The sequence below is a fragment of the Triturus cristatus genome, chromosome 2_1, assembly GCF_964204655.1.
Source record: "Triturus cristatus chromosome 2_1, aTriCri1.1, whole genome shotgun sequence".
NCBI lineage: Eukaryota > Metazoa > Chordata > Amphibia > Caudata > Salamandridae > Triturus > Triturus cristatus.
The window spans coordinates 543,611,205-543,626,258 of record NC_140581.1 but is presented as its reverse complement, the minus strand read 5'-3'; positions in this window follow the sequence as shown (position 1 = coordinate 543,626,258).

Genomic DNA, 15,054 nt, shown 5'->3' with positions numbered 1-15,054 from the left:
CCTGCGTCATTCCTACACCTCACCATGACAACTTCCATAACATATTTGAAGCTTTTATCATTATCTACTTGGAAGATGAACTCAAGTTGTTGCAGACCTTGGAGGAACATTGACAAAAAGTGAGAAAGGTTTTGTTTAGACTATGTAAAAAGTCTCTGTATGCTAAATTAGACAAATATCTTTTCTCGAAGCAACAATGTATCTTTTTTAGGATTTATCTTATGTGATCAGAGTTTCAGCATAGACCCTTAAAAGGTATCAGCAGCGGCTAAATGGCTGATTCCATTCATTGTGAAAGAGATACAAAGATGTTTTGGCTTAACCAATGTTCAGAGACCTTTCATTAAGGATTTGTTTCACAATTGTAGCACCCATTGCATGTTTAACCGAGAAAGGCTTCACCTTTCACTGTGGAGCAGAACAACGACATGCTGTCAACTTGTTGAAAGAGACTTTGACAACTACTCCTATGTTGAAGCATGCATCTTATGCTCTGCTTTTTATTGTCAAGAAAGATACTTCATCCTTCTCTTTAGGTGCAGTTTTGTTGCAAATTCAATTGCTTATATCTCTCAGACCTTGAGATTTACCAAACAGAATTACATAATTTATAACAAGGAGCTGCAGTGAATTAAAAGCATCCTTTCCCTTTGCCCCTTGATTTGGAGAGAGCAGTGTACTCAATAACTGTTTGGGCAGACCATAACAACTTAGGATTTCTAAACTCTGTGAAGTATCCAATGTTTGCCAAGCCCATAGGATATTTTTTTTCTCTTGCTTTAAATATAAAATCACCTATAAACCAGGAAAAAGACATAGCAAAACAGATGCATTGTTTAGACTGAACCCCAAATAACTATGATAGAAGCACCCTTTATCCCGGCCATTCAAACAGCTCATGTGGCCCCCGAACTAGAGATGTTTTTGTAATTGAAAATCAAGACGTTTGAGGAATAGATTCAGGATAATACCCAAGTACAAAGTATTTTTTATGAGCTCTTCTTCCATCAGTGCAATTTGTTTCTTCCCAAAACAGAGTGTCACAATAGAGTTTTATTCCGGTGCCATGACTCATACAGTGCAGACTACTTAAGGTGAACGAGAGACATTAACTCTAGTAAAGAGACACTTTAAGTGACCTTCAGAGAAAGAAGATTTTCAACTATATGTTCAGCTATTTGTACTCAAATGAGGAAATGACATCAAAAGACACTCAGGGGCTAATTACGATGGCGGGCGGATGCGATCATAACCTGATTTACCCACCGCCAGATTACAATGGCGGCGGGTAACTCAGAGGATGGAAAGTCCATCCGCCGCTTTTCCGCCGGTCGGCAATTGTTACTACTGCCGGCGGGGCGGAGCTGGGGCACATATATGGTGGCGGTGCCTAGCAGGCACCACCATCCATATGAAGATGGGTCGCTTTTAAGACCTTTCCATAGTGGCGATGTCGCCATGGAAAGGCTTGTAAAGACTGGCCGGACTGTTTTTCGTACCTTGCTCTCCAGATTCTGATTTGGCTGTAGACTTACCTTTACAACTCTCGTCCCTGTTATGCTAACCTTGCTCTCTGGTCTCTCGTTTGGATTTCTTGTCTGTTTGTGTTTCTCTTGTTCTCATTCCCTTCTTAAGTGTATCTCAGTTCCATGTCTGAGTTTGGGGATTACTGGCTTCACTTTTCCTGGCATAGGTTCACTGCGACCTACTTTTCAGACTCCACTAGGTACACATACTTATATGTTTTTTGGAATATCATGTATTTATGGTTAACACTAAAGTGCAGCTTGTTCCTTTTTAAAATAGTGAGTCTCTATACCTCCTGAGACTCTTGCCGAATACCTGCACTGTGACTAGAGGCATAACACCAGAGAGAACCATAATAAAGAAGAGTTGATTGTGTTGCATGTCTCTCTCTCTCTCTTTCTCTTGCTCTCTCTCTTTTGCTGTCTCATTCACTCCCCTACCCCTCAGCTGCTTCAATCTAACTGGTGCAGCCTTGTTGGCACAGAGAAGGACAAACTCTTGGGAATGATGCAGATTGTCATCTTAACTCGTATACCACTGTCTCTTGGAAATAGATTCTCAGCTATAACTGATAACTGAGACTTCTATTCATAAGGACAGGAAGGAAAAACTAAATTTCAACAAATTACACAATCGCAGATGCAGACAGCAGAGAAAGAAATATTTAACAGCCTCGTACAGCTCTGCTATCATTCGGGATGCAACTGTTTTAGAGTTCAGACAACAGACGGCTTATGAAAATGTTAGAGACTCCAGACTGGTCATGAAATGCCAGCAAGAGCTGCCTGGCACTTAGGAAATAAAATCAGCAATATATCTCCCAAACAAAGCATGAATTACCAGCTTTAATAATTCTGTTGGAAATGCAGTCATTTTATCGCTAAACAATGATTTGCCACTGTGCAAAATTGGGCTATTAGGTGAGAGGGGTGGAAGCCCCAATCAAATAATAAACACAATCCTTGTCAGGGTGAACCTGCAAAAGTCACTAAATAAACCTGTGCTTAAACCTTTGGCAGCTTGGCACAAAAGCAGTCAGGCTTAAATTTGAGGACATATCTCAAGTATATATGCAGCATTCAAACAGTAATAAAGTGAAAACATGGATCACTAAAAATCCCAAATGAATTTAGAAATCCTTTAGTACATAGAATGACACTGAATTGACATATATCCAATAAATAGAACTGGAGTCAGAAATGATTAAAGTTATAGGTGAAAATAGCGCCAAAAACCACAAAGATCCACTCCCGGTTATCTAGGTGCGCTGGATCGAGACAAAGTCACAAGTTCAGTCTGATTGAGTGCTGGTCAGATGCAGGGACCAACTTTGTCCTATTGAAGAGTTTACCTTTAAAAGTCAAAATCCATGCAAGGAGTTGCCAGTGGAGGTTTGAGTTAGAGGGGTCGTGGACAATGAATGATCAATGCAAAGAGTCAATTTCATGGGTGCGAGGAGCCCAAAATGTCTGTATATTTACCTAGAGTTCAGGAAGAGTACACTCTGATGCCAGCCAAGGTTCCAGGACCTGGGGGATACCTCTTGGGGATCAGGACTCACTCCTGCAGAGGCCAGCAACAGGGCTCAGGGAGGTCCAGTTGGTGCTGTTCATCTGGGCATTTGCGGGGTGACCCTAAAAGGTTGTTGTGTCCTTGTTGTTCAAACAGCCAACTGACTTTGGAATAATTTTTGGGGAGCCAGGGTTCAAGGCATGCAGGTCCAGTCTTCCTACTTCAGTCAGCAGGGTAGTCTTTCTTCTGAATCTTCCACAGGCCCAGGAGTGTTCTGATCAGAGGTTCTATGGGTGCCACTTTTATACCCAATGCCTGTGGTTGGGGTATGCCCTCTTTGTCCAACCTTCCCCCTTTCCTTGGTTTGGCTGCAAACTGTGTAGGGTTACAAAGGGAAGGGAGTACTATATGCACTGTATGTGAGTTGCATTTGTCAGTGGCATGGCAGGCAGCCCTCAGAAGTCAGAAAAGGGTGGGCATGAATGTGAGGCTACACTTTGAATCTTAGGAAGACTGAGTAAAACCCTTCAGAAAATTCTGCACAAGAGAGAAACATCCTGTCCCACACCCAAGACCCTTTTCTCTCCATGTCTGTAAGGAATACACAAAGAATACAGGAGAGCCATTCAGTCATGTGATCCTGGAGACTGGCAAACAGGCACATTTGGAGTAGGCAATAAAATGACAACTTTCTAAAGTAACATTCTCAGAATATTGAGATGAAGTGAACTGAAATAAAATGTATAAAGTGGCCAAATATCCTAAGGCGTCAAGGCTCTCTATAGTAACTTATTATCTGACTTTACCATTAAAGAGGCTTTTAAATTTCAATTAATTTGAATGGTAGAAGCATTTTTCTATTTGGTCCAAAACTTAAGTTACCACTTATTAGGTGTAATAAGGTAACCCAGTGTTAATCTATGGGAGAGAAATCATGACAACAGTGAACAATGACGTTAGGACCTTTCCAGTGTCAGAACATGTAAAACATATGTACACATGTCTTACTTTTAAATACTGTGCACCCTGCTGTATGAGCCGCTAGCGCTTACCTTGGGGGTGACATATAAGTATTTCAAAGGAAAGTTTAGGTCTGAGAAAAGATTTATTTTGCCACCCGAAAATGACATATTACAACTGTGCAGTGGTAGGCTTGTGACATGTTTTACCAGCTACTTTAGAGGGTGGCACAATGTGTTCTGCAGCCTACTACTAGTATTTATATACCCTGGGTACATGAAGAAGCATTTACTAGGGGACTACGAGTCAATTAAATGTATTAATCATGTGTAGGCCAATTTTACCATGTTTTAGGGAGAGAACACAAGCAATTTACCACTGGTTAGCGGGGGTAAAGTGCACAGAGTCCAAATGCCAACAAAAACAAATTTAGCTAAACAGGAGTGAAGGCAAAAGGTTTGGGGGACTATCGTGCTAAGGATGTCAGGTCTAACAGTCAGTTAATGAAGAGGTATATCTTATGCTGTCAAATACAACTTTTTATATTGGAATAATAAACTTAATGTTTCTCAATTCACAATTAATCATTGACATGAAACAAAACCTGGTTTTGTCCCTGAAGTATTAGCATTTCGTTTTATTAAAAACATGTTTGAAGCTTTGCAATTTTTTAATAGTCCATGTTCTAAAGCCTCACAAGGGCATTATTTAAGGGATGGGCACATCATACCATGAATGGCTAAAATGTGCCAAACATTATTACCATTATTCTACGATCCATTTTATAGCAGGGGTGGGCACCATAATGCCATAGGACTAATATTATATAAGGGATGGTCCTTATCTTCTATGGACACTCATTTAATTCCATGAATTGCCATATTTTGAGAACACTGTAAATGCCACACCCTGAAATGGCGGGCCGTAAACCCCACCAAACATGTTGTTCCACCACCTCATTTAGCAGTGAGTGAGGTGCTGGTTTCTGGCAGCAATGTCCCAGCTGGCTCTGCCCATCCACTGGAGGGCCATTGGTCAATGTGCATTGGAAGCCAATCTATTTAGGGTTGTGCTTCAAAAACACATTATTTCCAGTTTGGGACTGCCAGGAAAATCCTGCCAGTCCCAAACAGGAAAGAATGCAAATTACCTTGACATGCTGGAAGTACTTTTCAGCATGTCAGGGCTATTTCTACTGCTGCTTTAGACGCTTGCTTTAAGAACAAAAAAATACATGCTCAAATGCCCAAAACAACATGGTGTCCACTCTAGATATTTCTCTGCATTCTGTGCAAACATGACAAGGTTAATATTCACAAAAAGCAGTGAGGTCTTGAAAGGCAGATTGGGATCCTATAATATATCATAAACTCTCATATTAATCCCTCATGCACTGGATCTTCGAGATTCTGCAAGAACCTTGACCTAATCACTTTCCAAGTAAAGCTAAAAGCTGGACACTGTAACGTTCCCAAACAATTTCACCTATTACTAAAAAAAGTCTCTCTGTGCAGTACTTACCATCCAAACAACCCTAATCTGACTTCACCGCAGGAAGGCAGGATGATACAGCACAGAAGTAAAACTCTGTAAAATGTGAACTATAAGCCTTGAGAAAAACAATGGAGAAACACATCTAACTAGAATGATAAAATCCAGATCCTAAGACAGTACAGAATATACAGAACATCCCTCTAGAAAGTCACATTATCATACTAATCGCTTCGCATTTCAGAGATCCTGTGTCCTGCCAAACAGCTTGTTGTAATAATTACTGAATTCTGCATCTAATCTCCTCAATAGTCATAGAACACACTCAAGTCCTCTACAAACCTTTGTCAGAGCACATCATACAATAGAGGATAATCATGACACCCACTTTCTCTCAAACTCGGGAACTGATAGCCTTCAACTGATAACTGCTTAATTGTGACATACTCACAATGTGCTAACTATAAACTTAACCAATGACTTAAACATAGCAGGGTATCTCACAGACCCTTTTTTATTTTATTTTATTTGAAAAGTTTATAAAGCACAAACATGAACCTTACGATTATCAGAGCGCTGTACAAAGTGGGGAAAGCATGAATAAAACCAACACAATGGTACAAATGATGGAGTTAAGTCAACACACTGTCAAACAAAAGGGGGGAAACAATCAAGGTCAGGGACTGGGGAGTCAACCCACCAGTACAGTTTCAGAAGGGTCATGAAGCGAGATAACAATTTAACTGACAATCATAAATAATATCGAAACAACAGTGTAAAATAAGTATCAAAATCTATTGAGAGGGGGGCTTGAAAAGCAGTACAGTTTGATGCTGTTAATGTTCACTCAAGAATAGCCATTTGACATGTTTCTTGAAAGATGAAGTGGAAGGATTGGATCTGATCTCGGGAGGAAGAGCGTTCCAAATTCTTGGAGCAAGTCCATTGAAGGCACAATTGTAAGTTCTTTTCTGTTTAAATTTGTGAGGTTTCAAAAGTAGGCTGGATGTACTTCTTAAGTTCCGACAGGAGCCAGATAGTTCAACCTTTTTCGCCAAGCAAACCGGGGTGTTGTAATGTATGGTTGTTAGAAATGGGGGTCTCTAGTTGGCAGAGGTGGGTACCTTTGACCAAATAGGGACCCTTGCTTCTAGTCAGGGTAAGGGGTCAACACACTGTAGCTAACCCCTGCACATCCCCTTGGAAGCTTTGCACGAGCAGGCAGGCTTATCCCCAAGACAATGTGTAAAGTATTTCTACCAACACACACAGTAACCCAGTGAAACACCAGAAATGGACACCACACAGGTTGAGAAAAATAAAGTTATCTTTATCTAACTTGGCAGGACCAAAACGACAAATATCCAACATACACAATTAGCTATTTTTTTAAATGTCTTTGGTAAGGTTCTTGGTTAAAATAAACTTGTAGATTCTGTATTTCTTTAAGTAAGCAAATAAAATATCGCCAACACTGTCCTCTTTAGTACCTGTACAGTTCTGTTGTCACCTGCACAGTTCTTTTGTCATTAATGGGCTTTCTCCCACGGGGCTGCTGGCTCGCGAGCGGCGATTGCCAAAAGAAAAATGTGTCTCGCAAATGTTGGAAACAAACTGGCTCCGAGGAGCGGGCCCCGGTACCGCAGCTCTTCTGATGTGCCGGTAGGTGCCATACTTATTACTTCAAGAAGGGAGCCCCCACCACTTAGGCAAATACTCCCACAGTCCCCGGTAGCTAGATCCAGGGGCTCTCAGCAGCCCGGTCATCACACGCTCCTGCCCCCCGACCACACGATCAGCAGCTGTCCCGATCTCAGGTTTAGAGTGCACCCGCAGAGTCCCCGGCAGGCCCACCAACTAGACTAAAGCTCTGGGAGCCTCGCCGACTCCCAACCCGCTACCAGCAACACAAGTGGCAGTGCGGATGGGAGCGTTCGCTGGAGAGCTGGTCTTGCACTGCGGCCCGCACCTTGGAGATCTTCCGACAGGAGCCCCTCTCCTTCGAGGGCGCTTCATGGAGAACACCGGGCCACCTTCCCGCACTTGAGAATGGCTTCCCTTCAGCTCTGGCTGAGGTCCTGCTGGGCGGCTTCCTCTTAAGTGGCTGTACGTGTTGAGGAATCCTGGTTGCTAGGCATCACCTCGCAGCCGAGGAGCGCAGCACGGCTTTTCTTCTCCAGTGATTATGATCTAGCTGGCAACTCGGGCCAGCAGCGGTGACGGTCTCTCAGATGATCGCGACTACCCATGATGTCCTGACACACGCACACTGCGGCGTAGAGGTAATTTAGAAAGAGAAGCACTCCACAGCAATTCGAGCCTCACGAAGGGTGCCAGCTGTGCCCAGACACAAACACACAGCTGCTTAGAGGTGGTTTTTGGAAACTTTGATGATCCTGAGTTTCCCCAAAAGGAGGCCAGCTCTCCTCAGGCCCTTGGAGATTTCCTTTTCAAGTAGAGGACACAGCACACAGCAAAGTCCTTTTCCTTTCCTTGGCAGAGAAGCAACTGCAAGTCAGCCCCAGAACACTCAGCAAGGGCAGTCCTTCTTCTCAGTTTCTTGTGCTCTTCTCTTTGGCAAAGGTTTCTTCTTGATTCCAGGATGTTCTAAATTACAGGGGTTTCATCTCTCATTTTTATACCCCAAAAGTCTTTGTTCTCTATGTGTGAGGGGTCCTGAACCCAGTCCAAACCAGTTCTGGGTGCACTCTGCCAGTGCACAACTTCTTCCTTTGTCAATGTGGGCCAGGGTCTTCAGATGCACCGCAGGAGGTGGAGCAAGTCTTTTGTGGAAGGCAGGCACAGCCCTAGTCAGGGACAGATACTACTCCTCCCACCACTCCAAATGCAGATTGGCCTATTCAACACAGGCTGACTCACCCAGAATCTTGGAGCCACCCCAGCCCCTGTCACTCCAAAGCCAGACTGTCAATCCACAGCCAGGCAGAGGCACACAGAAAGGTTGAACAAGAAAATAGCCACTTTCTAAAAATGCTATTTTCAAACACAGAATTTAAAAACCATCCTTACTAAAGGATGTGTTATTAAATCTGAGTTCAGGGATACCAGATTCCAATTTTCCATCTCACTCCTATGGAAAGATATGCAGGTAAAATGTTACACAGCATTCTCCATTCTGTCCTATGGGCAAGATAGCCTTTCAATAGTGAAAAACTAAATTGGCAGTATTTCACTACAGGACATGGTACACACACCAGTACCTGTCCTACCTTTTACATACACTGCGCCCTGCCCAGGGGAGTACCTGGGGCCTACCTTAGGGGTGTCCTATGTGTAAGAAAAAGGAAGGGTAAGGTCTGGCAATTGGGTACACTGGCCAGGTCAAAATGGCAGTTAGCAAACTGCGCACAGGCACTGTGATGGCAGGCCTGAGACATCTCTTTGGGGCTACTCATGTGGGTGGCACAATCAGTGCTGCAGGCCCACTAGTAGGATTTGACTTACCAGCCCTGGCACAGGTGGGTCACTTTACTAGGGACCGACTGCTAAACAAATATTCCAATCAGGGAGAACCAATCGCAATATCAATTTATACAGGGAGCACTTGCACTTTGACACTGATCAGCAGTGGCAAAGTGCCCAAAGCACCCAAGTTAGCAAAAACGAAATCCAGCACTGCATCAAAAACACAGGAGGTAGAGGTAAAAAGTCAGGGAAAACCACGCCAAGAATGTCAGGTCTAACAATGGCTTCATGCATCAGGCAGGCTATCTTTAAACGTATCCTAGATTCAACAGACAGCCAATTTAGTTGCATAAGGTCCGGGGTAATGTGGTCATGCTTTCTGGAGCCAGCGATGAGCCTGGCCAATGCGTTTAGAGTGGCTCTTAGTGGGGCCAAGCTAGCGTTAGGTAGCCCAGCAAGGGTCACTAAACCATATTCCAGATGAGAGAAAACCAGGGATTGTACCGAAGGCTGAATGTCTTCAGTGGGAGGGAAAGGCTTGATTTTCTTCTTCTTATTATTATTATTAATATTTATAAAGTGCACAGCTACTTCCAACGGAAGTGTCCCGGCGCTAGCATCCATCCAGTAGAGAGAGGAGAAGAGAGAGGCTAATAAAAGATGCAGATGACTTTAAGGTAGCCCAAACAGCCAGGATTTCAGGGCCTTCATAAAAGGCAATTCAGCATCTAGCTGTCGAAGATCATTTGGCAGTGCATTCCAAAACATTGCTGTTTTAACGGAAAAAGCGCGCCCACCCGTCCTTGCCTTCTTAAAGCGCGGGGTGACCAAAAGATTGCAGCTGTTTGACCTAAGTGTTCTTGCTTGATGGTATTTCTGAAGCCTCCGTTTCAGGTAAAGAGGACCTACCCCTCTTGTTGCTTTATGATCCAACACAAGAGCTTTGAATTGAACTCTTTTCCTTACAGGGAGCCAATGTAGGCTACGCAAATGAGGAGTGATGTGATACCGCAAAGGCACATTTCTAGTGAGCCTAGCTGCTGAGTTTTGGATACGTTGCAGTCTATTCATTAGATAGTCAGGGAGGCCTATGTACTGGCTATTCGCGTAGTAAAGTTGAGAAGTGATAAGAGCATAGACCACTGACTTCCTACAACTCATAGGTAGGAAGTGGAGAAATCTACATAATGCCTTTAGTCTCCAAAAACATTGAGAGGAGGCATGCATAATTTGTGCCTTGCCTGTAAGTTGCGATTCAAACCTAAAGCCCAGATTCCTTACTGAGGTTACTGGAATCGGAGGAGGATTTAGCTCTACTGGCCACCATAGCTCAGTACGTGGCGGAGTAGGTTGATTAAAGAATAGAACCTCAGTTTTATCAGTATTTAATTTTAAGAAACTGTCTGTCATCCATAAAGAGATATTTAATACGAGACAACACGTTCACCCCATTTTTCCACAATTGCCGCCAGAGGTGCAAGATAGACATTAAAAAGTGAAGGGCTCAATGCCGAACTCTGAGGTACTCCCTGCGACATGGACCTAGAGCTAGAAACGTGAGGATGTAGAAAAACCTGTTGCGGCCTGCCTTCCAAGAATGACTGAAACCAGCGCAGTACGGTCCCCGTCACTCCTAAATGATGAAGCCTATTCAGGAGGATCTTGTGGGAGACTGTGTCGAATGCTGCAGATAAATCTAGCAGCACCAACATTGCACAGTTTCCTAAGTCAAGGGTTTCACGAATTGACTCTGCAACCTCCAGGAGAGCTGTCTCTGTACTATATCCTACCCTAAAACCTGACTGGGAACCATGCAGATGGTTATTAGATTCAAGGAAGTCCGAGAGTTGCCTCTGGACTTCCTTTTCTAAGATTTTTGCTGGAGCCGGCAGTAGAGATATAGGTCTGAAATTATTTAGCTCTGCTGGGTCGGCATCCTCTTTCTTGAGGATAGGCCGAACAAAGGCTTTTTTCCAATTAGATGGAAAAATACCAATCTCCAATGACGTATTCCAGAAAAAATTCAAGGTGTCATTGAGTATGGGCGCTAAAAGTTTAAAAACTCTGGACGGACAGGGGTCGAGAGGGGAACCTGACTTAACTTTCAATAATTCCTTCAGAGAAGCTTCCTTCTCAAACTGGCGAAAAATTGACCATTTGTCTAAAGTGTTGCCAATTTCCATATCCTGCATTTCCGCCGCCGAAAAGACAGAGTAGATAGTCAGAATTTTTTCATGAAAGAATGCAGCAAGTTCCTCGCAAAGTGCAAAAGAAGGTGTAATCGTGCTTTTTAGGATCTGGGGCTTTATGAAGCCCTCTACTATCCTAAAAATCTCTCTGGGGGAGTTGTCAGCATCTATAATTTGTTTAGCCATATAATCTCTCATAACCCTACATTTCAGTGTATGGAATTTTTTCAGTGCTGTCTTATATATCCCTTTAGCTGAGGATTCGTAATCCTTTCTCCATATTCGCTCGAGCCTCTTGCATCAACTTATTTCACAACGGAGCTCCGTATTAAACCATGGTGCTGATGGTTTACTCCTAAACACTCTACATGATCTAATCGGAGCTAACTTATCAAGGGCTACGTTGATCCATGTATTAACAAGGGAAGTATCTAAATTCGGATTCCCAGACAATACTGGGGAAGTATTGTATAATTCATCCCCCATAGACTCAAGCTTCACCTTTCTCCAATTTCTCCTAGTGTGTCGAGTTGAAAATCGGCTCTCTTGATAGTTGCACTGTGCGCTTGCATATTTAGGTATTTGTCCAAGGTGATGCCTAATGATTTAGCGGAATCAACCACATGAGGGGTGCAGTTAAGCTTAAGAGCAGTGAGTTGTTTAAGCCAGTCAAGGGTAGGTCCTGAGTGGTTGCAGGGGGCAATCAGAAGGAATTCGATTTTGAGAGTTTCTAATGAAAGATGGTTCTGGGCTAACCATTGTTGACTTTGTGAGAGTGCATCGTTTAACGTTTTTATGTCCTCTGGAGAGGAGATCTTCAAGTACAGTTGTGTGTCATCTGCATGAATGTGGTAATGAATGTTAGAATGGTTCAGAATGTCGGTAAGTAGTTTCATAAACGGATTGAAAAGAGTGAGCGAGAGTGCGGAACCTTGAGGAACTCCAATAGTGACAGGGTTGCTGGTTGCAAGGGAATGGTTAACCTTGATTCTTTGTGTGCGGTTATGTAAGAAAGAGGCAAATCAATGTAAGACTGGGCCCGAGAGACCCATCCTCTGTTGAAGAAGAGCAATCAAGTTATCATGTTTGATGTTGTCAAATGATGAGGACAGGTCAAAAAGGATCAGAAGACAAGGGACATTTTGATCAAGGGATCTCAGGGCGTCATTCACAAGGTGAGTTTGTGCAGTTTCAGTACTAGGCCCTGCTCTGAAACCCAATTGATAGAGGTCAAGGAGTCGAAATTTCTCTATGTGGTTGCAGAGCTGCATGATTTCTCAAGCAATTTAGCTAGGGTCATGAGATGCTGGTGATAGGCCGGAAGGTGTTAGAATCAGATAAATCAGTGTTGGGCTTCTTAGGGTTGGGAGTGACTTGCCCAGTCTTGAGGCAATCAGGGATCCTCCCCTGTAGGAGAGATTCATGTATGATCCGGGACCAAAGAAGGAAAATGGACAAATTGAGATCTTTAAAAAACTTAGCAGGTCGTGGATCGCTGAAATGGTTGTAAGGTTTTAAGGAAGCCATAGCGTGGAGCAGCTCTGTGACATCTAGAAGGAGAAAGGAATTCCAAGAGGCATCGTTTTTGGGAGAATAACCAATGGGTAAAGACACTACCGGTGGTCCCGCAGGCTCAGCTGATAATGCAAAGTACTTCCAAGGTTGTAAAATGGGACTGTCAGTTTGCAGCTCCAGTTCAATTTTTCTTGTTGTTTCAGAGAAGTGCACTGAGAAGTCCTCCCCACTCAAAGCGAGGTCATGGGAGTCGAGATAGGGTTGGAAGAGTGGTTATCTTGTTGCTTGATGATTTCAAAGAGCTTCTTGGGTCTATTTTTAGCACTGTCCAGCTGAGCCCTGAAATGGTTGGTTTTAGCAATGCAGATGTGTTTGTTGTATGTACTTCTCACCTTCCTTAGCTGAAAGAAGCTTGTGGTAGAGGGTACATTCCTCCAAAGCCTCTCTGAGAGCCTACGTTTGCGACGTTCATCAGTTAGGGCACCATTAAACCAAGGTTTGAATTGTTTGACTGGAATCCTTTTGAGATACTTCGGGCGCAATAGTGTCAACAATATTAGCCACAGTGCTTATGTAGTGATCAGAAAGATCATCAAGGTTGGTCTATTCTTCGTGATGGAAGTTATGAGGAAATTCGATTTTCGATCGTGATCGAATCGACCCGCCATTTTGTGTTCCGCCGCCATTTTGTGTTGCCCTCACTCAGGCAGCACGGCGAACATAGCCTTTTCTGCTTTTTCTGCAGCTTCGTGTCGAAATAAGCCTTCTGCCTCTATTTACAAAGCTGATGTTAGCACTAGACGAGTACACTAATCCCTGTCTGGTTTTTCTAATCCCTGTCTCAACTATCTGTTGATTCACACCATTCTCTTCTAACTTTATCTTATCGTCTGGCCTTCTCTGTCCTCTACTAGTATTCTCTCGTTTCACAACTGTCCTCCAAAACACACAAACGTATCTCGTCACCTGCGAGTCGACCACGAACCTGTTAATGAATTAGTTTGTGGGGAGGGGTGACAAACACAGTTGGAGGAGAGGCTCTTCGAGTTACCCGATACTTTGTTTTCAAACCTTTCCTATTGGTTCTGTTCTGTTTTTCAACCTTTCTTATTGGTTCTTTCTATATGTTTTAGGTGTGTTCTTGGTTAATGTATATTTCACATATGATCTATATAAGATTGTGCGCCATGGAGTGAAGTGGCAGTCTCCTGAGAACATACCGTGTGTACTTCTAGGACAACTGTACTAGCTGCAGCTAATAAAATCTGATCTTTTACGCCAACGGAGTGTCCCCGTGTCTCTGTGTAGCTGAGCAGAAGAACCCAGGAGATTAAGGCGTACCCTGCGCCGCCGGACCCAAAAGGTTCTGGTTCTTCAGTTAGAACATTGATGTTGCTGTCTCTCAGATTGCAAGTCAGTTGTTAAGCTTTAAGAAGTTGGCCCTGTCTGCAGGAGACCTTTTCCAGGATGTGGAAGGAAATTAGATGATGATACAACCATCACAGGGTAAAATATCACCCAGTTGTATGATATTGTCTTTAGCTATGATAAGGTCAAGGGTGGCGCCCTTGTTGTGGGTAGGACCCTTACATACCTGTGAAAAGTTGAGATCGGAGAGTAAAGCCTTAAAGGAGCAGACTAAAGATCATTTGTGTCATTCCAATGGAAGTTAAAGTCTCCGAGGAAGATATGGCAGAGTTTGCCCGAACATGAGCTAATGACCTCCATGGTTTGCTCTATGAAGAGCAGATTGTCACCCGGTGGATGATAGATCATGTGATACACAATCTTGCCCTTATTATGAATTTTGGTGAGTAGTTGCTCACATTAAGACAGCAAAGCAATTTGAGATTGCTTTATAGTGAGGCTGGAGCGATGAATGTAAGCAATGCCCCCCCCCCCCCGTTTTAACAAGTCGATCGCATCTGATAATGGTATAATCAGTCAGTCAGTCAGTCAGAAAACTTTATTTCGGCTATCAGCCATAAAAGTTCATAAATTATTACAATACATACACAATAAATATAAAAAAGAAAAAATAATGGAAGGATTAAAATGTGGATATGAGGACATATAAGCAGACACATAGACCCGGACAAAGAAAAAGACACAATATTTAAAAAAGAATGTGTCACAGGATTTGCCTTATCGTAATAGTAGTCGTCTTCTAATTAACCATATTGAAAATAAAAATTTGGCAATCACGGTGACAAATAAAGGAGATGGGTCATACTTCAACAACCTATACAAGTCTCTGTAATTCCTAGCCCCCGTATTTTTAGCGAGCTGGATAATCCATTTTCGACGGGGGCTATTATAGGCTTTACAAAAAAATATGACATGAACCTCTGACTCTTCATCAGCGCCACACCCAGGGCAGGACTGTCTACTGGAACCAGCACACTTGTTTGTTCTCGAAAAGAGGGGGAGACAA